Below are 21,554 nucleotides of genomic sequence, written 5' to 3' on the forward strand. Positions count from 1 at the left end.
TTTCCTCTGAGGATCTCAAAGCACTTCACAAGGTTTAATAATAAATCCATTTTAATGGATGGAAAACTAAGACTCAGGAAGGGAACTTTCCAAAGAAATCTGTGGTAGAGACAGAAATAGAACCTAGGAATCTTGACTGCCAGCCTCCTGATGTAAACACAGACCCATTCCCATCCCATAGCAGAGAATAGAACACTGGAGTCCTGATTCTCAATCCCCTCCTCTAACCAGTAAACAATTTCTCCCTAATGGCATTGTGCTTCTGATAGTGCAGTCTGTTATCAAGGGAGTTGCAGTTCAGCACTCTGGACCAGATTCACCTCTCAATTATAACAATGCAAACCCTGAGCGAATCCATTGAAGTGAATGGCACTATTCTAGATTTGCACAGGTTCAACTGAAGGCAGAATTTGTTCCTCTGAATTTAGTGCAAGATCAAGCAGGAGAAGAAGATGGTCTCAGAGAGAGAAAAAACAAATCATATCTTGACAAAAATAGCTTTGATAATTAGTGGAAGGGACAGGGGAAATTACAAGGATGGCACAAAAGGGAAATTGAAGCATATCATTTTTTCATAAGTGGATAAGGAATCATGGGGCCTGATTCTGATAATTATTATTTGTATCATAGTAGCTCCAACCACGAGCAGCGTTTCAGGGTGCTAAGCATTATGCAAACACAGGGCAAGAGACAGTCCCTGCCCCCAAAGAGCTTATGCTCTAATAGAGAAAGGGCGTGAGAAAGGGAGTTTATGGTCCTCATTTTACAGATGGGGAACTGAGGCTCAGAGGGATAAATGATTTGTTCACACAGGACAGCTGTGGCAGAATGAGAAATTGAACCTCCACCTCCTAAATGCTAGACTATAGCCTTTCCCACAAGACCATTCTTCCTCTCGCCTTGGTGTCATTTGGGAGTAATCCCTGGATGTCGGTGGAATGACACAGGTAATACCCATGTAAGTGGGAGCAGAATCAGGCCCATGTGCTTCAGAAATGGAAAGTGGAAATGACCAATTTGGTAATCTTCTGTATCTCCCTGGCCAGTGCAGGATTGTGTCCTTTAGTATATTTGCTAGGGCTTTACCCGTTCTAGTTTGATATGGATCTTTCACGTGATGCGTGATGGTAAAATATCTTCTTCCTAATGGGAGGCAGAGGGAGAGTCTGGATAAGTGGATGCTATTTCAAGCAATTAGAAGAGGTTCTGGAATTATTCTGGTTATATCGACATCATCTCCACTCTGAGGTTGCTCCGGGACATGCGATTGGTTTTTGTGGATTCCAAACATTTGTAATTCAGAGTTAGTTTAACTGCTTATGAATTTGTACCCAAACTTTCAGAGCAGCTGACAACATCTTTTAGATTTTTTTCTGAGTAATGAGGATGAACACTTACATTTGGTCAGCTGGATTAGCCTTTTAAGGAGGTGTCACCACTGAGGTACATTTGATGCAGATTTGCAGTGAAGCGTTCTTTGAACCTCTTGAATATCTGAAAAAGCCTATTTATTGGTGGGTGGCAAGGTTTGGCACCACCTGCTGTTCTTTAATGCAAAGAGGCATGCAAAGGCCTCAGCTGTATTTGTATGTTTACACTGCAGTGGCCGTTCCTTGGTTTTGCAGGAGTAATGCTCATCAGGAAATGACTCCAGACATTTTCAGAGCTTGAAACATGCTCTGGATTTTTAACTGAAGTCCATTTTGGATGACTTGAGCGAACCACGGCCACTGGGAGCTGCAGGTGGCCGTGCCTGCGGACGGTCAATGAAAACAAACTGCCTCACGGCCTGCCAGCAGATTACTGTCCCCTTTCAGTCTTCCCTTCTCCAGACTGAACAAACCCAATTTTTTCCATCTTCCCTCATAGGTCATGTTTTCTAGACCTTTAATTATTTTTGTTACTCTTCTCTGGACTTTCTCCAATTTGTTCACATCTTTCCTGAAATGTGGTGCCCAGAACTGGACACAATACTCCAGCTGAAGCCTTAGCAGCACAGAGTAGAGCAGAAGAATTACTTCTCATGTCTTGTTTACAACACTCCTGCTAATACATCCCAGAATGAGGTTTGCTATTTTTTTTGCAACAGTGTTACATTTGTAATACAGCAGGGCCAGGGAGCAGTGAGAGAGGGGAAATATATAAGCCCTTAGCTAATTAAGGCGTGGTTCCTTGTAGACTAGGGAGGGTTGCTACAGGTTCATTGGAGCACCTGTGTGAATTAAGGCCCTGTCAGGAACCTAATAAAACCGCCTGCTTCAGGCAGTCAGGGTTTGTGAGGAAGGAGAGAGGACTGGAGTTTGGAGGTGTGTTGCTGGGACTTGAAAGACCACAGAACCAAAGGAAGGGAGACTCCCTCCTGCAGCGTCAAGGCCCAAGGGTAGCTCTACCCAAGGGGGAAGAGGGTAAGAAACCCAGAGGGGCTGAGGCTCAGGGTGAGGAGCAAACCCAGACCCCTCCCCTACTTCCCTCCTCTACCACCTTCCTGAGCCACTAGCAGGGCCCCAAGAGCAGGGACAAGGGGTGGCATCTTAGCCCCCCACCAGGAAAAGTGTGGGACCCACCACACCACCATTGGACATTTTGTAACACAATGTTGACTCATATTTAGCTTGTGATCCACTGTGACACCCAGATCTCTTTCTGCAGTACTCCTTCCTGGGCAGTCATTTCCCATTTTGTATGTGTGCAACTGATTGCTCCTTCCTAAGTGGAGTACTTTGCATTTGTCCTTATTGAATGTCATGGGTTAATGGGCTGATGTAGTATGGCAATTCCTATTTCCTAAGATCAAGAATAAAGATCATTTGGGTCCTTTTATTATCATCATTGTTTTGATGTTAAAAATACATCATGATATGAGGGGAGAAGATGACCAGAAATTCACAAATCCTCCTATCTCAGGCATGCCTAAGCATGAGGCCTGTAACCTAAGTTCCCTCTAAGCTGCACAGCTGTCTATTAAGCCCCGCACAGGGGCTCAAGGCTGCAGCAGGGAGAGATGCCTCTGCCACAGCATGGACCTGCTGCGGCGGGGAGAGGTGCCTCTCCCTCCCTCCTCCAAGCCCATGTGCTGCTGTGGGGGGAGAGAGCTGGGGGGAGTCCTCTCTCCCCACCGTAGCCCCTGGGCAGCCTGCACCCCAAACCCTTCATCCCCAGCCCCACTCCAGAGTCGCACCCCCATCTGGAGCCCTGAGCCCCTCATCCCCAGCCCCACCCCAGAGCCCTCACTCCCCCCCACACCCTAATCTTCTGCCTGAGCCCTCTTCCCACACTCCAAACCCTCAGCCCCACCCCCACCCCCACCACATGAATTTTGTTATGTGCACCAATATGGAGCTGATGTGTCACACATCACCTCCATATTGGTGCACATAACAAAATTCATTCCGCACATGCGTGGGAAAAATTAGAGGGAACCCTGCGTAACTCATCATTTCAGTTCAAAATGCACCACCAGACATTATCCCACTGTTTGTTGCCACCAATGGAAGTTGGAAATTGGCATCAGAAATGATGAAACAGGAACTGAAGTTAAAGAAAGCTTTGCAAATGAAGAAGATATTGCAAGACGCACCTGTGATCCTCCTGTGAAAAGCACTCACCCCAATAGTTCTATTGATGTGAACTGGCAGCCCATATATCCAGTAAAGCTTTCCATTGTTGACATTCTGAGACCCTGCCGGGTGCGATTTACAATTCTTTTGGCACCATATTTGCTTCATTTTTTCAGTCTATAGAAGGAATCCCATAGCAGAGAACTGGCAAAGGATCAATGAGCTCTGAGTGACTGCACTGGGCTATTCCCTGATGGGAACCTTGGGCATAATTTGAACACTAAAGTTGCACCCTGGTTTAAACCCATACCATGTGTCCTTGCCTTCTTCCGTATGATGAGCACAGCAGTTTGGCAAGAACTGCAGTCTCTGTGCTGGACAGGCGTAGGACTGGCATATCAGGGAGTGGTGCAGGTCAAGACTGAAGTGCATGGGTAGAGTTGTGTGAACTCCAGGGTTAGACTTGCAGCTGGCACTGAGACTAGGTTGAGCTGCATTGGCAGAGCTATGGAAGAAGGGACCACAGAGCTGGACTATGCAGGAGTATTACAAGTCAGGGTTGAGGTGCATTGGTTACAGAGGCAGTGTGGGGGGGCCTTGTGCGGACTGATAGCCACCCCAAAATTTGCCTTAGCCCTCCCATAGTCATCCCATAGCAGCCGCCACTCTCTGGCCACCCACCTCCGAAGGCAGAGCAGAGACAGCTGTGGCTGCTGGCTAGGTGCCCAGCTCTAAAGGCAGCGATGCCACCAGCAGCAGCGCAGGAATAAACCCAGGTGGGTGGGGGGAGAGCAGCCCCCCAGCCTGTGTCCCCGCCCACTTGAGTGCGCCACCCAGGGCAGGTGGAAGGTGCAAGACTCCCCACAGCGGCCCAGACTGACCTGCTTCGGCCTGGGCTCCTGGGCCCCGCCCCCTGCTATCACCGTTCCCTGGTTGCACCGCTGGCCCCAGAGCCGGGTCCCCCCACCAGGCCATTTCTTACCAGCTGCAAACAGTCAAAGAGTGGAGGGGAGCTCAGGAGCAACTGCAGCCCCGGGGCCCTGAGCAGCAGCAGAAGAAGGAGATGGGGGAGGACTGTGGCTGCTCGCACCATGGCATCAGCTAGTGCAGCAGCCATCCCACACTGCAAAGGGGCAGGGCCTTGTGGTGAGGGGAGGCACAACCCCCTCAATTTTTTGTCTAACCCGCCTCAGCCTCCCCATCCCACTGCCCCTGATTGGTTCTGTGGATGAAGTGAAGCTGGCACTGGGCCTGGCCACACTCAGCCTCACTCTAAATTTCAGGTACTTCCAGGGAGGAAGGGTGTTCTTGTGGTAAAAGGACTAGCCTGGAACTCTGGATTTGATTCCCAGCTCTGTCACAGATTTCCTGGGCAAATCACTGAATCTCTCTGTGCCTCAGTTCCCTACCCATTAAAAGGGATATTAACACTCCCCTATCTCACAGGAGTCTTCCCAGGATAGATCCATTAAGTTTGTAAGGTCGTCCGACACTACAGCAGTAGGGGCCATATATGGTAAGTATCTAAGTAGATCAGAAATGGGAATTACCATGTCATGAGCACTCGGGTTTATAAGCTTCACACAAAGAATGAAGCAAAGAGACGAATGGCAGAAAAAGCAGGAGCTAAAAAATGAATGATCAAAATAGCACAAGAATTACATTAAAACCCAAACCTAGTGATGAAATGACAGAACTACCACAGCATGCAGCAGTCTCTCCCCTGCATTTATTCTGTCTTTTGTGCATGGTCTGACCTACTTGGTATATTTTCCCCACACTAAGGCCCTACCACTAAGTATCTTAGAACCCTCAAATCGCATTCCAGATTTATAATGGCAAAGCAGCTGTCAGCTTAGAGTCCTGCCATCGTATCCCTCCCATCTGTTCATCTATATAGCTTTACTGTCAATGAGAGCAGGAAGGCTGAAACTGTATCACATGGAAGGATAGTAACTTGCTGCAGGACCCACAGGGCCAGATGATATCATTTGCATTTCCAAGAGCCTTGGAATCTGCCCTGTCCTTGAAGAACAGTGGGCGAGAGTCCAACCAGAAGAAGGGAGAAGGGACAAAGGCAAAAAGGATTAAAGTTCAGTGGTGCGACGGTGGCATCTGAATTAAACAACACAGACATCCCCAGTTTTGTCGGGAAGTGGACATTGGACTCCAGGGTGAGGCTCAGGATCACTTGAGACCTTCTTAGAGAGGCAAAGCTGATACTGTAGCTTTCCCAGAACACTCCCTCCGCCTCCAACCCTGATGTGCTATTAGGTATCAGCCATATCAGTCAACCTTGGCCGTTTTAAATCCATAGGGTGAAATCAACTCAGCTGAAACACAAACTTAGCTGAGCAGAAGCAGAGGCTCCTCCTGAATACATTAATTTGTTAATGTTTGTATAGTGCTTTGAAGATGAAAAGGGCTACATTACAGTTAAGTAGTAGCTCTGGGCACAACCCTGAAGCCTTTACTCAGTACTTACACTGGCAAAACTCCAAATGGAAGTTAATGGCTTGTTTGCCTAAGTAAGGATCGAGTAAGTAAGGGGTGGGGACTTCAGAGTTTGGCTCCAAATGAATACGACTATCTTGCGCTTACAGAGCACCAAAAGGTATATGTCTCCTTTCACCAAGGATCTGAAATCACTTTACAAAGATGGGGAAGCAGATATGGAGAAGTTAAGGCTACGTCTACACTACAGACCTTACAGGGGCACAGCTGCACAGTTGCAGCTGTGCTGCTGTAAGGTCTCCTGTGTAGTTGCTCTATGCCAGCAGGATAATTAAACTAACAAGCAGAAGTAGCTATGTCGGCAGGAGAGCGTCTCCTACCAGCACAGCGCTGTCCACACCAGCGCTTTTGTCAGTAAAACTTTTGTCTGTCAGGGCAGTGTTTTTTTCACACCCCGGACCAACAAAAGTTTTACCGACATAAATGCTAGTGTAGCCATAGCCGATCTTGCCCAGGTTCACACAGTCTGTAGCTCAGCTGCAAATAGAATCCAGGTCTCCTGACTCCTAGTCCCTTGAGCCAACCACTTGATTCCCACGGTCCCCTTCTCATTTGGAAATCACTGCCAAGGAGAAAAAATAAAGAAATTTGTAGTTAGCAAAGTTGGCAGCATCACTCATAAGTCTGGGTCAGGACCAGAGTGTGGGAAGAACCCCTGGGATTCCCACTTCTTGGGACCATGGATGTCAGATAAGGAGGCAAATGCATTAGGTGTCTGCGTGGGTGAGACTGGTGCTCTGTCTCCTGCTACTTCATTCATGATACAAGTGGAGGAGGCTGCAGATGGGGAAATGACAAGCAGTCAACAGTTGCTAAGGGAGTTAGAAGGAGCAAAGGAAATTCCCATTCTCTACCCTAATGAAACTGAAGAGGCATGACATTGCCCCGTCAATACCATTCAGCTTTAGTAAAGGTGCAGCCAGATCCAAGTTCCCATAGTCCTCTTGCCAACAGACTGTGTCCCTAAGAAATAGATGCTTGACATTGTCAGGGTCCGTTCCCTTACCCCCCGCCCCCCACCATTATACCAACTGGTCTGCTCCTCGTCTACCCGGCAGCTTCTGCCTCTGGGAGTAGATATGACCAAAAAAACCAGAAAACTCTTCCAGGGCAGCATAAACTCCTCATGCTTCATGACTAATCCTTCTGATATGCATCCAAAGCCCAGGTCCCAGTTCCATTACCCATGCCATAGACACACACACGATCACTCTGAACTCAGCCCCCCAGCCCATGCTCAGTATTTTGGTGCTCTATGACATCCATTTCCAGCAGGTCCTGGAGTTGCTATCTGCTTGTCTTGGACCATATGAAAACTCCTAGTGCCAGTGTAACATATTCTCACAAATTCTTTTTCTGGCAGAACATGGACAGCGGAAGGCAGAGATGCTCCCATCGGTCCATACTGTTATACTGAATGCCAGCCCAGACAACCCAAACCTCTTAGAAGGACACAATACATGCATCACAAGCAGCTGATCTCTCAACTCCCAGGGTCCATCTGGTGTGTGGGTAGCTGCACGATCAGCAGAGGGGACTATGACGCATGATGCTATTTCTGGATCGCTGCTTTATAAGTTTGTATTTAACCTCTAGACCTTTGTTTTCTGTGGGCCAAATCCTTCCCTGGGGAAAGCTATCACTGAGGTCAATAAATCAAATCACATGGTCTTTGGGCAGTCATATTCCCTTTGATTTCAGTGGCAGCTTTGTCTGAAGGCTTTTCTACACTGAGGGTATGTCTACACAGCAAAGAAAAACCCAGGACTACTCAGTAATCCACCTCACCAAGAGACAGTAGCTAGGTTGATGGGAGAATTCTCCTGTCAACCTAGCGCTGTCTACACCAGGATTAGGTTAATTTAACTGCATCGTTCGGAGTGTGGATTTTTCACATCCCTGAGTGACAGTTATACCTACCTAATTTCCTAGTGTAGACCAGCCCACAGACAAAGGAATGTATATTTGATTCTCTGACCAGCCTGATAGTCACTCAAAGACAACGAAGGTCCAAATTTACAGGTAAGTAGTAAACAGGATCATCAAGACAGCAGGGGTGTAGATGGCAGGGAACAGAACAATTTGCATTTTAGCAAACATAAGTGGTGGGGGGAAAAGAGTATGGACCCTCCTTCACCACCAGAATCCATGCTTCCTCCCTGCTTGAATACACTTTACTTTGAGGGGTAACCATGTCAAAGGTTCACTGGTCTATAAAGACAGGAGACCTCAATATCAAGTGATGAGCAATTGAATCAACTGATTGTATACAATATTACTGTATTATAAAAGTGTATAGAGTAAGGTCTTTTCTGAAAGCTAATGACAGACTGGTGATTAAAATCATTGTGAAAGGTATATAGTACACTGCATAAGGATTTATGGAATCTCATTCCTATTGGGCTGTACAGTCTACCCCAACAGAAGGGAAGGTCACAGCTATCTACCTGTCTTCTGTGTAAATTAATCATGGTGAAATCAGAAACAATGGAAGCCCCATTTACATAGAAATCCTACCAGGGGATGGGGAAGCCCACAGGAAGGGAAGAACAACATGAGTTGATCCTGCTTTTTGAAACAAGTTCATTGAACATTGGAACATATAAGCAAGGACAGAAGCCACCTTTGGCATCCATCATGAGACAGACACCAGGGAACAGAGCTCTTGAAAACTGAGAAAGATGGCTCCTACAACCAAGGTGGGGGGCAGTTTGAAGTCTCTGGAACAGAATATAGGAGAGAAACCTCCTTAGGCAAAGAAGACAAGAGAAGCCAGCATCTTGTATTTTTGTGGAAGGTCCTGGCTGAGGGAAAGATAGCCATGGCTGAGAAGAAGCATGACTGAGGAGAGAAGCCATCTTGAACAAAGCCTGTATCTTGCTAGATTAAGTTTTAGACTTTTAGATGCATATTTGGTTTTATTTTACTTGTATCTCTTTCTACATCCATTCCTTACACTTTAACTCTCTTAACCCTATGTATATTTTGTTAAGAAATTTATTTCATTTTTACCTTAAACCAACTCAGTGCTGTGTTTAAAGGGAAGGGTGTATTTACCCCCAGTTAAGTTATTAAGCTGTGATGTGTTTTGTCTCTTTAGAGGAGCAAACAAACCATATTGTTTCTCTGAACTGTCCAGTAAAGAGCTCGAGATTGCAGAGCACGTGGTTTGGGGAAAGTGTGGGACTGGGGTGTGTTGGGGGTGACCCTGCTGGTTGTAACCAAGGCTGGTAGAAGCCAGAGTGGGGCTCTTGGGGTCAGAGCTGCTAAACCAGGGCTGGCTGCACAGCACACAGACACTCAGGGTGTGACCTGCATGCTGGTAGGCTGGTTGGGAGCTACCAAAGCAAAGCATTGCAAAGCACCCAAGGTTGCAGGGCAGGCAGTGACAAAACCCCTCACTGGTTTGGCTAGCACCCCAAAATGTAAGAGTGTCATCTGAAAATTTTATAAGCATTCTCTCCACTCCATTATCCAAGTCATAAATGAAAATATTGAATAGTGCCAGACTCAGGACTGACCCCTGTGGTACGTCACTAGATACTCCCTCTCAGTTCAACAGTGAACCATTGATAACTACTCTCTTTCAACCAGTTGTGCATGCACCTTATAGTAATTCTATCTAGACCACATTTTCCTTGTTTGTTTATGATACCGTTATGTAGGACTCTGTTAAAAGCCTTAAAAATCAAGATATATCACATCTGCAGCTTTCCCCTTATCCATTACGCCAGTAACCATGTCAAAGAAGGAAATTAGGTTGGTTTGGCATGAATTATTCTTGACAAATCCACGCTGCCTATTCATTATAACCCTGTTATCCTCCAGATGCTTACAAACTGATTGTTTAATTTGTTCCAGCATCTTTCCAGGTATTAAAGTTAGGGTGACTGGTCTATAATTTCCCAGGTCCTCTTTGTTCCTGTTTTTAAAGATAGATATTATGTTTGCCCTTCTCCAGTCCTCTGGGACCTCAGTCAGCCTCCACAAGTTCCTGAAGATAATTGCTAATGGTTACAAGATTGCTTCAGCTAGTTCCTTAAGTACCTTAGGATGAATTTCACAGGCCCTGCTGACTTGAATACATCTAATTTATCTAAATATTCTTTAATCTGTTCTGTCCCTATTTTGACTTGCATTCCTTACCCCTTGTGGTTAATATTGATTACCCATTAATTACCCATAACTCACTGAATCTGGGGGCAGGAGGATGAGGGGGAGGAAGGGAAGTTAGTCTCCTTTTCCTCACATGCCTGAAAAGTCTGTGCATAATGTGAATATTTTGCTGCACAGTGTTGCAAGGTCCTGTTCTGGGCTTGATTAAATCACAGGATTCTTTGCTGGAATAGAAAATACTCCTAGCCTCCTTAGCCCTTGACACAAAATGTTTGTTTTGCTTCCAGTCTCCCAGCACATACAGTAGATAACACAGAAAACACTCTATATAGTTGGAGTTCACTGCAAGGGGAATGGAGAAGAGAATTAGTGCATAGCGAAACAAAAGCTCACTTGCAACTTTTCCTTCTGCATTGCTTGGTATGTGCTATTTCTCAACCACAGTAAGGAGGAAATCATGCGATTAATCAGTCCAACACTGGTGTTCAATGCACAGGGCAAAACCCACCTCTGGTGGCCATAAGTGGGTTAATATCCAACTCCATTTCCTTTCATCCTTACCCCATCTGCATTCTGCTCATCAAAGGGGATGACAGCCTTTTCCCCAGACCTTTATAGGTACCATCCACACAGGTACACTCACACAGAAGCACATTTACAGAAGCAGTCATTTGTGTCCTGCCTGAAGGTACAGGATCCCACAAGAACACAGATCTCCCTGTGAGGTTGTGAATTTAAATCAAAAGCCGTAAACACAGAGTGCAGACAAATAGTAATTGTCCTGCAGGAGCACTCTGGTATTAATGCTGACAAATGTCCAACACAAGGGACCTAATTTTGTCGTCAGATACCTGGTTTTAATCCTTATTGAAACCAATGAAAGCTGCACCTTTTTATCTGAGGGTAGAACTGGGCTCCTGAGTTATACCCGTGTTTCTAAGGGTATATTTATGCCCAGTATTCTGAAGTCTGTGCTAGAGAATTTAGGCTCAAAAGTTGCATCATTTTCAGAGTGTCATTTTCCATGAGACTTTGCAGGTTACACAATTCCTGCAGATGCTGTACATCTCCATGAAAATGCCAATCTCCTGTGATTCCCTCATGGATCTCAGCGATGGCCAGATCCTACATTCCTTGTGAACCATGAAACTCCCATTCGCTTCAAAGGGGATTTGTGGTGTGCATGATTGGATCAACAATCTGCACCCCCTACATGCACATACATTCACATAACACTCATATGCCCGCGCACACACGTACACACACATACATTTCATTAGCACCTTCACTGAATAATTTAGAATTTCCAGGGCTCACAGTTCATTCAGCTTGTTTTGTGAAGCTTACAGTAGCTGTCTTTTCTCTACATGCATTTAGGGACTGTTCCTCCAGGCTTAATTCACCCAAGTGGGGCCACTTTTATATGAGTCAGGGCTGCAGGCTGGGCGCCCACTGGGAACGTACTGTAGGTCTCTTGTAGCAGCAGGAGGGGAAGGAAGAATACTCATTCCAAATGCTAATTGCACCTTGTGATTCCTGACTGCAGTTCTTCTGTGCTTGCAAGTTCTCATTTCTTTTTTCCTTTTGCTCCAAACAGACAATTTAATCTGCCTGAGAGAACCTTTTGACAGTGTATTGGTATGTAACAAGCTCCTGCTGGGAGCAGCTGGACTGGTATGCAAGGATTGGAAAGGCAGACCTTTCCCTTCAGAGAAAGCCAGGAAACAGAAGGTTACTAGCTCAAGACAGGGAGTTCAGGCTGAACCTGGCATGGGTCTACGGAGCAGCGGCTGCATCTCTCCACCCTACCCTCAAATTTGGCCTTCAAACCTTCAAACATTCTGGGCTGTTGCCCACTGCATGAGATGTCATCATGAATGAGTATAACTCTCAGAGCTTGTGCAATTATTGTACACATAAGGCAGCTATAATTTAGCCCCCAGAGCTCCAGTGAATGAGGAGAGTGGAAAGACAGCTAGAGCTGACCAAACCCAAGGGGGAGTGTCTGCATGTGGCTGGGCATAGCTAGACCCCAGCATCCTGAGCACTGACCAGCACTGTAAGTGCGGTAAGAATTACTTCACTTTCCCCAGCACCTAGAAGGCTTCGCACAGGTACTGCTGCTCCGACAGCAAACTCCAACTCCCGACCAGCCCAGCTCTGCCTCTTATGTGGCATAATTTAGCCCAGTGGTTCTCAAACCATCAGTCATCCTCACAGCCTGGCCTGGGGTGAACCCAACCTGGGGGAGCCGGTGTGTTTGGGTGCAGATATCTATGGGTCTATGGGAAGGTCTCTCTCTTACAAGATTGTTCAGATTATGAAAGAGCTAGGGAACGTACTTTGAACCTACAGACTCAGCTGAATGCAGCCCCCTGTATTGTCCAGTGTTTGAGCCATTTCTGGACTAGCTTATAGACCCTTCCCTACTGCCTATGACAATTTGACCTGTCTTTTAGGGTTTCGAAAAGCTGTGATGTGCTAGCATCTGGGTTTCTTATGTAGGTCTGCCACCTGGCTGTCAGAGGGATTAATCAGATTTATATGCTAGCTTTGACCCCGCTGGAGAGAGAGGCTCCATCTGTCCTTGCTGTGACCTTTAATGACTCGGGCACCAGGCCCAAGTATTTTTGTTCTAGCGTCAAGTGGGTTTATTCGTGGCTGATTAAATAATCAGGCGAAGTGTTGCTGGTTTAAATAAACATTTTTAGGCCTCCGCTGAATGTGTTCACTGAGTGGATAATAATGATCAGAACACTTTATGCTAATATTGCACCTTTCATCCAATGCCATCAAAATGCTTCACAATCATGGAATTCATTATTAATATCTTTGTTTTTAGAGAAGGGGAAATGAAGGCACGTAGAGGTGAAGTGATTCAAGCTAAGGGCTCATGAGTCATTGTCAGAGCAGAGAATAGAGCCCAGCACTCCTGACGGCCAGTCCTTGGCTCTAATAACTGGACAACATCACATGCAGAAGCAACAACAGAGCTTCTCAGTCTCAGATGCTGAACTTGGAGCTCCCTGCCTCCCCCCAGGCAATTCTCTTCACTCTCCCCCATCCCTTTTGTTGTCCCACAAAGAGGGACTTTGTCTGTGTTTGGTGGTGGATAAGGTGACTGGAAGTTCTGATATTATTGTGACCGTCCCGATATTAGAGGCTTAGTTGCCTATAAAAGACAACGTCACCCCCCCATCCCCTGGAAAAAAAAAGTGTCCCAATTTTCCACACTTGCTATTTGGTCACCTTACTGGAGGAGGTGATGTCACATGGGGCATAAATGGGGTAGAGAGACAGCTGCATGACCCTAGATCCTTCCTAGCCCTTAGGGTAAACATACTCCTGTGAGTTAAGCTGTACTGGGTTCCTTGAAAGCTACCTACCATCCTCCCTGCTCCCATGAGCACTGCAGTTGGCAGCAGGAGCCGTTCAAAGGTACAGAGCTGCATGGTCAGGGAATACCATGGGGCCTCAAGAGTCTCTGCTCCCACTGTAATCACATCAGCCAGGAGAGTTCAATCAATCCGGCCCCATGCAGCCGCCACCAGATGACCTTCCCCAAGCCAAGCAGCACATAGCTTTATGATGAGTAAAGGAACAGGGAGAGGGTCATCAAAGAATAAGGGTAAAGACAAAGAAGAAGAAAAAGGTAGATAAAAATACATAGGAAAAGAAAAAAATTATACAAGAAGGGACTCAAAGAGCATATACACAAGGATGGGAGGGAGACTCAGAACAGAAATGGTAGCAACTGCCAGGCATGGCATAAAGCGACTCTGGGGGCTGGCCTTTGCTAATCAAAAGGAGATCTAATCAAAACAAGACAGGGAACCACTGCCTTGAATGTAACCTTGTTTACTCTCTAAAAGAACCCATCAATGCTCTTCTCATGTTGAAACTATCACCAGATGATCCCCCAAAAATGTCATTTTCCATGAGACCCTGCATAGACAAAGTTGGAGAATTTGTAACTTGCCAGTGTGAGGGGTCTGGGACCAGTCAGGAGACCCTCAGGACAGCAAAGATCAGATACCTCATGAGCTGACACACTGGAGCTGTGACCCTTGTCAGGTTTATAAAATGGTATTGTAAACTGTAGATGGGATATTGGTGCCAATCAGCTGTCATGAAGGGAGTTAGAGAAGATGTGCATGGCTTTAAGAAGGTGGCATTAATTTTACTTTGTGGAAGCTCAGCATGATGTTCAAGCATTGTATGCTTTTGGGTCTAGCTTGTTATATTATCTTCCCAAAAAAAACCAAAAACCCCTGAAGACTTTCTCCTACAAACAAACCCCAGCTAAGGTGGTGGTTTTGTATATTCTCCATGAACATAGCCTCATGAGAGGCAGCAGTGTCTGATGGATGCAGAATTTTGTTTCTTTTGCACTGAAAATTGCCTGTGTGGTGTTTTGTCCATAGCTGTGGACACATTTTCACTCGTCAATTAGCCTAAAGCTCTGTCACAATGCTAGCTTTGAAAAAAGATACATTTTTTAAAAGAAAGATTGGGCCTGTCTGACTTCTATGTGATGGCCAGTGTGGGGGTATTCAGTAAATATCAGAAGCCTAATCTGAAGAGACCATTCTGATTAGTCTCAGATCATCCAGCCAAATTCTTTGCTGCATAGTTGGAAAATTAGAAGGAATCCAAGTCTGAAAAGCACAAAGGACTGCAGAATTTGTGTGTGTGCTGTAGACCAGTGTTTCTCAACAACCAGTCTGTGGACCGGCACCAGTTCCTGACATTTTCCTGACATGCTTTAGGGCAGCAACAAGCCGGTCTCTGGTATCAAAAAGGTTGAGAAACACTGCTGGAGACTGTATGGTGGTGCATTAGCACCAAAGCATAAACCATTCAGCATCCTGAAAACCTATCAGATTCATGGATTTTGAGGGAAAGTTGGCAGCAATTCCTTTTTTATGAAACCCAAAGATATTTTATTTTAAATAGGAATGGATATAGAATAATTTGGGTTGAAAAGAATGTCTGGTTTTTGTACTGTGTTTGTATAGCATCTGGTCTATGACTCGGAGTTCTAGATGCCACAGTAATACAAATAAATAATAACAACAAAGCGGGTCATCTAGTCTATACCCCTGCTTCATGCACAGCAGGAGTGATTTCTTTATTCCACAGTCCTCTCTACTATATAGGTGTCTAGTCTATCTTTGATCTCCAATTACACAGATTCCACAATCACCCTTGGCAGCTTGCTCCATAGTCTAATTGTCCTAACAGAAAGGTTTAACATTTAACCCATATTACCTTGCTACAGTTTAAGCTGATTTTGTCTTGTTCTCTCCTAATAGGCTAACAAGTATAATAGATCCCACAATTCGTTTGCTCTTTTCAGCAATAATAGAAGGTTTTATATACTGTTTTCCAACTTGCAAAATAATGGACTAACTAGGTAATAAATCAAGATTTAATTAAAAGATTAATATTTATTTTATTAATTAAATTATTTAATTTGAGTAAAATATTAATATTAATGCTCTGTAAAGGTTGGGAAATCAAACACCAATGAATCAGGAAATTCTAAAGGGAAGGTGCCAAATTCTGCTCTCAATCACTGCTGTGTAAATCTGGAGTAACTCCATTGGCTTCAACAAATGGGTGGATTTATAGTGAAGGCATGGCAGCTGGTAGATCTGGATTATATCCCTGGCTGTGGTACAGAGTAACAGAGCCTTATGTCAGGAAGTTACTCATTCAACAAGCCTTTGCTTAGTCATCATTAGCTGTGACTTGTTTGTTAGTTTAATTCTCTAAGTCAATGCAGGGCACTCTGAAACCTATTTAAGCAAGTCCACAAAAGGGCGTTGCATCAATATAATTAAATCAACTTAGAGAAATGAGTTCATTAAATCAGTGCAATTCCTGTGTGTAGATTTGGTCTTGGTGGAAATGAAAATGAGGCCCAATGGCTCAGATCTCGTGGAAAGGACTCTTTGCAGTTCCCCACATACAGTTTCTTCCAATGTCTTCCTTTGGGACAGCAGGTTTGCTCCCTCTCCCACAAGGTAAGAAGCAAGGGCATCAGCCCCCAGAATGTGTTCAACCTCCAAGATCTTGGGGAATCTGGCCAAGACCAAGACTATCCATAATAAGGGGCCTCTTAGTGGTGCCTCTTCTATGGTGCCTCTTAGTCCCCACTGGTGGTCCCTAGTTTCCTTGCCAGAATGGTTCTGGTGGAACCCTGTGATATGATTCCCCCCAGCTGTTTGCTGCCCCATACAAGAGTGGGGGAGGGTTCTGCAGCATAGAGGGGATATTTGTTAGATATTAGGCCTCAGGATGTTCATTCCCTCAAAAGAATCAAGTGTGATGATATGCAGATGACTTTTTTAAAAAATAATTTAAAATCCCACTGAAATAGGACTTTAATAAATTTGGGTATGTGGACAGCTAACAAGTCTGCATCAACCCAACTTCAGACACAATTGAGATCAGAATCTGGACTCCTATTGCCAGTGTTCATCAGTTTCCATTGCCAATCTATTTCCACACTGATCCTGAAGCCAGAAAGAGAATACTGCCATGTCTTAAATCAATCAGATGAAATGTAAAGCAGAGAGATTCGAATTTGTTTTAATCTCTAGAAAAAATGCAATCAGTTGACATGACTACTGGCCTCATGACATCATTTCCTGTTGCTGCTATTCTTTATAGCAAGACGCAAACTAGCTGACACTGCTGTCCCCAGATTTAATATCAATAGCTACTGGAAAGCAGAGATAGAACCTGGGATCTGAAGATCCCTGAAATTTGAACCCGGCTCTGAACTTTCTGGCCATCGTAGGTGGAGTGGCATGCTGCAATGTGGGACAATATACAACAAAGTCCCAAAATGAGGGACAAAAAAGAATTATTCATGCAGGAATCATAAAATGCTGTGGGATTCCTTCCTCTTCAGTAAAGAGTTCCTTCTACAACATCAGCACAGTGAGTCTTATTTTTGATGTAAATACTCAGCAATAAATAGGAGAGCACATCAGATTTGCCTGGAAGGCAGTAACTTTGTGACTAAAATGAGCGTCATCCCCTGAAATGTAAAACAGCTGAGAAGTAGGTTTTGTAGCTCAGGCCCATCTCTGCAATGGGGGGAGACAGTGTTCATTAGGGCAGACGAATGGATCTCTGTGAACAGATTTCTTAGCAAGCTTCAGTCTTGCAGGGGCTAAGAGTGACGTGCTGAGCAAAGCAGGATTACGATGTGCTATCAGTTTAGGTGGGGTGGTGGTACTTTAATTGAACTATGGTGGTAAATAAGCCAATAATGCTTTAAATCAGTGGTTTTCAACCTTTTTTCATTTGCAGACCCCTAAAAAATTTCGAATGGAGATGCAGAACCCTTTGGAAATATTAGACTGTCTGAGGGCTCCCAGGGGTCCACAGACCACAGTTGAAAAGCCACTGCTTTAAACTGTAGTGCCACTGATAATTGCCATCTTTGTACTAATGAAACAGGTACTAGATGCATCTACAGACTTTAATAGCCTCTTATAGGTCACATTAGAGAAGACATTGGTTATGAATTATTAAAATAAATAGTCTAGAGCTTATTTCAAGATCATATAATTGAATAACTGAATTGTGGGTTCTGAAATCCAGATCTGAATCCAAATCTCAGCTACCCTAGGGACTTGTGTTTGTTTGGGCCCATTTCAGAGTTAGTACTTAGCCAGGATTATTAGATCTGAGGCCAAACTTTCCCAGAGATTGGATATGTTTGAATCCAGAGTTATGGTTTGGCCCACTGGAGCAATATCCTTGAATCATGAAGCCTGGATATAAATCTCCACAAAGTGTGGGGGTGGGGATGGACCCAAAGTTCCATTTTGGGTCATCTCTTATCATACCCAGGGAAATTGCATAAAAAAAAGTAATTCCCCTAATTATGCACTTAATCCTCAACCCAGCTCTGGTAGCTTTGTGCTGTAAAGAGTAAAGCACCCAAATAACCGCTATAAAGCAACAGCTGAGAACTTCCTGGAGAGAGCCATGCATTCCCCACCTCCTCCACACAAGCAGAGGGTTGGGAAGGGGGCAAGTTAAGGTAGGAGTGGCAGGCAGGACAGAATGCATTGCACTCTGCCTGTTCCTCAGCCAGCAGAGCAGTCTCTAGGAGATCACTGCAATCACCCACTAGAACTAAAGCAGCCCTTAGGGGAACTGGAAAGGTGTCTTACAGCCAACCTCCTCACTGGCTCTCTTGAGCTGTGCAGAGTGAAAACTCAGTGCAGCTGAGGATCTGTTCTATGTCTATTGTATGAACCTTCTCTGCCTCAAATAATTTTCTCATCACTATCTAATGACCTTATTCAACCTCAGTTCATTGGTAGAGAAATGGTTTTCCCATGGAATCTCACACCCAAATTGTATTGTTGCAGGTCTCTGTGGACTTGCATTGAAATCATTTTTCCATGTAAACTGACATTACAATCCCATTGTTACTTGGCCCGGAAGGTTTGCACTGAAATAATTTCTCTATATCTCACATATTAATGCCATTGGTGCCCACAGATTGCACAGGAACAGTTTCCCCATGTGCAATCTTACTTTTTAATGCCATTGTCTTTACAGACTAGCATTGAAATGGTTTTCCCATATAATTTCACACTCAAATATAGCATCATTGCAGGTCCCCGCAGACTTGCATTAAAATAGCTTTCCCATTATAATGACACTACATAGGGGACATTTTTGTTGTTGCTGCTGTATAAATGTCAGAGGCAATTTACACATTTTTTTAGTGCATCGAAAGTCCCAGGCATGGTAAGAGACTGTGTCATTTATGACAAGCACCAATAGTCAAAATACTGACCCTCCGAAAATAGTGCCAAGCCCCACTTGTTATAAACCTTCGCTAAAGCAGCATGGCTGCAACAGCTCCACTAACAATGCAGAGGTGTCAGGCAGTATCTCTCATCTTTATGTTCTCATCTTTACCACTCTGATTTCCACCCACTTCTGGTCTCTCTCCTTCTCTCCCCTACTCTGACATGTGTTCTCCCTCTCTCTGCACAGTCTTTGTTCTCTCTGTTTCTTCAAAGCCTCTCTTCCTCAGTAATTTCTTGTTCTACACTCAGCTACTAAAATGCTATTCTAAAGGCTTAATACAGCATCTACCAGTTCATTTTCCCATGTTGCTTCTTGCCCTCCAAAAGAAAAGTTGAGGTTAGCAGGCTAAACGACAGTGCAACCAACCCCAAGCGGCCAAAATTCTAGAGTCAGACCTCAAAAATTCGTGAAATTGGTTTAAAAATCATGAAACTGTAAATAAAAACAAACAATATTTGAGTTCTTCTGGGTTTTAAGCCATTGAGGAGTAATGTTTTCTAGCTTTTCTCTGCAATCAAAGGGTTAGAAACTTTTCTTAAATGAAAGCTGAGATTCTTACAAAATAACATGATTCCAGGAGCTGGGGCTTTAAGAAAGACACCAAATATCATGAGACTCATAGTAAAAGTGCAAGAACTGACCAGACTGAAACGATAACTGTCATTCAGATTGCCCCTCCTCCTCATTCCCTGTTGTGTCGCCTCATCTCAACTCTTCTAAATGAACAAAATGCAAGTGCTGGATAGCTTTCTCTCATTTCCTCCCCATGAACCTCAAGAGGATTTTGCTAGCTCTTCGTTTGCCACCTCTCTTCAGAGACGCTATAGAACTATAGAATTCACTTGTGCTTCCCACAGAATGTAGCCCCAAATAACGTGAGGGGGGGAACAATGGAATGGGCTTGTCTGTGGCTGGAAAGCTGGGTAACCTTTAGTCAGTGTGATAAGTCTGATAAAACCTGCATTTCCTCCCTACAATCAGCACTCAGCACCCCTGTGTCAAGGTGAATAAAACATCTGACTATATCACCCAGAACATATTTTGTCATGATACAATGGCCTTTTCCTCAGAGAGTTGTAGGGGGAAAGGTTCCTGCTGAGGCCCATTGCAGCTGGTAGCTGCTAATACATTTTGTACTACATGAAGCATACAAGGGACCAAAGCCACAAAGCTCAGAGGCAGATCAAGATTTTGGATCCAGGGTTTTTTTCAATCCATTATAGTGAGAGGTCCAAGAGGTGAAGTTTGGATCTGTATTTGAACATTCCCAAATTCCAGTGAGGTTCTTGTTTGGGGTTATAGTTAGTAACTGTATTATTATTTGTGTTATAATGACCATCAGCATGGGTCATCAGCAGGATTCTAACCTAAGACGATAAGATCCACATTGCAGACCTCTGCCACTTAAAACTACAGGAGTAACTCTGTTAGCCAGTAACAATAGTAGGCTGTTATCCATTAGAGGACTAGCAATAAGGAAGGGCAGTGACACATAATTTTCCCAGATGTTACAATAGTAGCCAAAGCACTCCGCTCAGAAGCACGGTCTCGTGCTGAGCACTGTATAAGCACTTAGTAAGGCAAAGGCCATTGTATCATGACAAAATATGTTCTGGGTAATATAGTCAGATGTTTTATCCACCTTGACACAGAGGTGCTGAGTGCTGATTGTAGGGAGGAAATGCAGGTTTTATCAGACTTATCACACTGAAGATGCAACAAACAACGATTACAAACAATAGGAGAAGGAAGAGGGTAATGGTTAGGGCTGGCTGGAAAACAATAATTCTGTTTCATGAAAAACTTCTTGTCAGGATGGTTGAGCACTGGAAATAAATTGCCCAGGGAGGTTGTGGAATCTCCATCACTGGAGATTTTTAAGAGCAGGTTAGACAAACACCTGTCAGGGATGGTCTAGATAATAATTAGTCCTGCCATGAGTGCAGGGGACTGGACTAGATCAGAGGTTCTCAACCGGGGTACATGCAATGTTCCCTCTAATTTTTGACCGTCTGTGTGCGCAAAAAATTTCTTCTGTGCAAATTGCTGTGCTTCTGTGCAAATTTTTGTGCGCACGGTGTTTCGCTGTGTGTGCAGGGTTTAGGATCTGTGTGCGCGCAAATGCACACAGCTTAGAGGGAACAGTGGGTACATGTATCCCTGCGGGTACATCAACTCATCTAGATATTTGCCTAGTTTTACAACAGGCTACATAAAAAGCACTAGCTAAGTCAGTACAAACTAAAATTTCATACAGACAATGACTTGTTTATACTGCTCTACGTACTATACACTGAAATGTAAGTACATTTACATTCCAATCGATTTATTTTATAATTATATGGTAAATATGAGAAAGTAAACAATTTTTTCAGAAAGCGTGCAGTGACACGTTTGTATTTTTATGTCTGATTTTGTAAGCAAGTAGTTTTGAAGTGAGGTGAAACTTGAGATACACAAGACAAATCAGACTCCTGAAAAGGGTACAGTAGTCTGGAAAGGTTGAGAGTCAGTGGA

At 44.4% G+C, this 21,554-nt stretch overlaps 1 long non-coding RNA gene across 1 annotated transcript in view; it reads right to left on the minus strand.

Annotated features, from left to right (window-relative positions):
• Positions 1-585: 585 nt before the first annotated feature.
• The window catches only part of LOC122466709, a 36,504-nt gene continuing 15,535 nt past the window's right edge, over positions 586-21,554 (minus strand). Inside the window, exons 2-5 of the long non-coding RNA XR_006292438.1 lie at positions 18,472-18,474; positions 3,606-3,734; positions 1,399-1,494; positions 586-1,143 (exon numbers count right to left, since the gene is read on the minus strand). This is a non-coding gene — a long non-coding RNA (uncharacterized LOC122466709). The remainder of the gene's footprint in view (positions 1,144-1,398; positions 1,495-3,605; positions 3,735-18,471; positions 18,475-21,554) is intronic.

Source organism: Chelonia mydas, chromosome 7 (assembly GCF_015237465.2).
Source record: "Chelonia mydas isolate rCheMyd1 chromosome 7, rCheMyd1.pri.v2, whole genome shotgun sequence".
Classification (NCBI taxonomy): Eukaryota; Metazoa; Chordata; order Testudines; family Cheloniidae; genus Chelonia; species Chelonia mydas.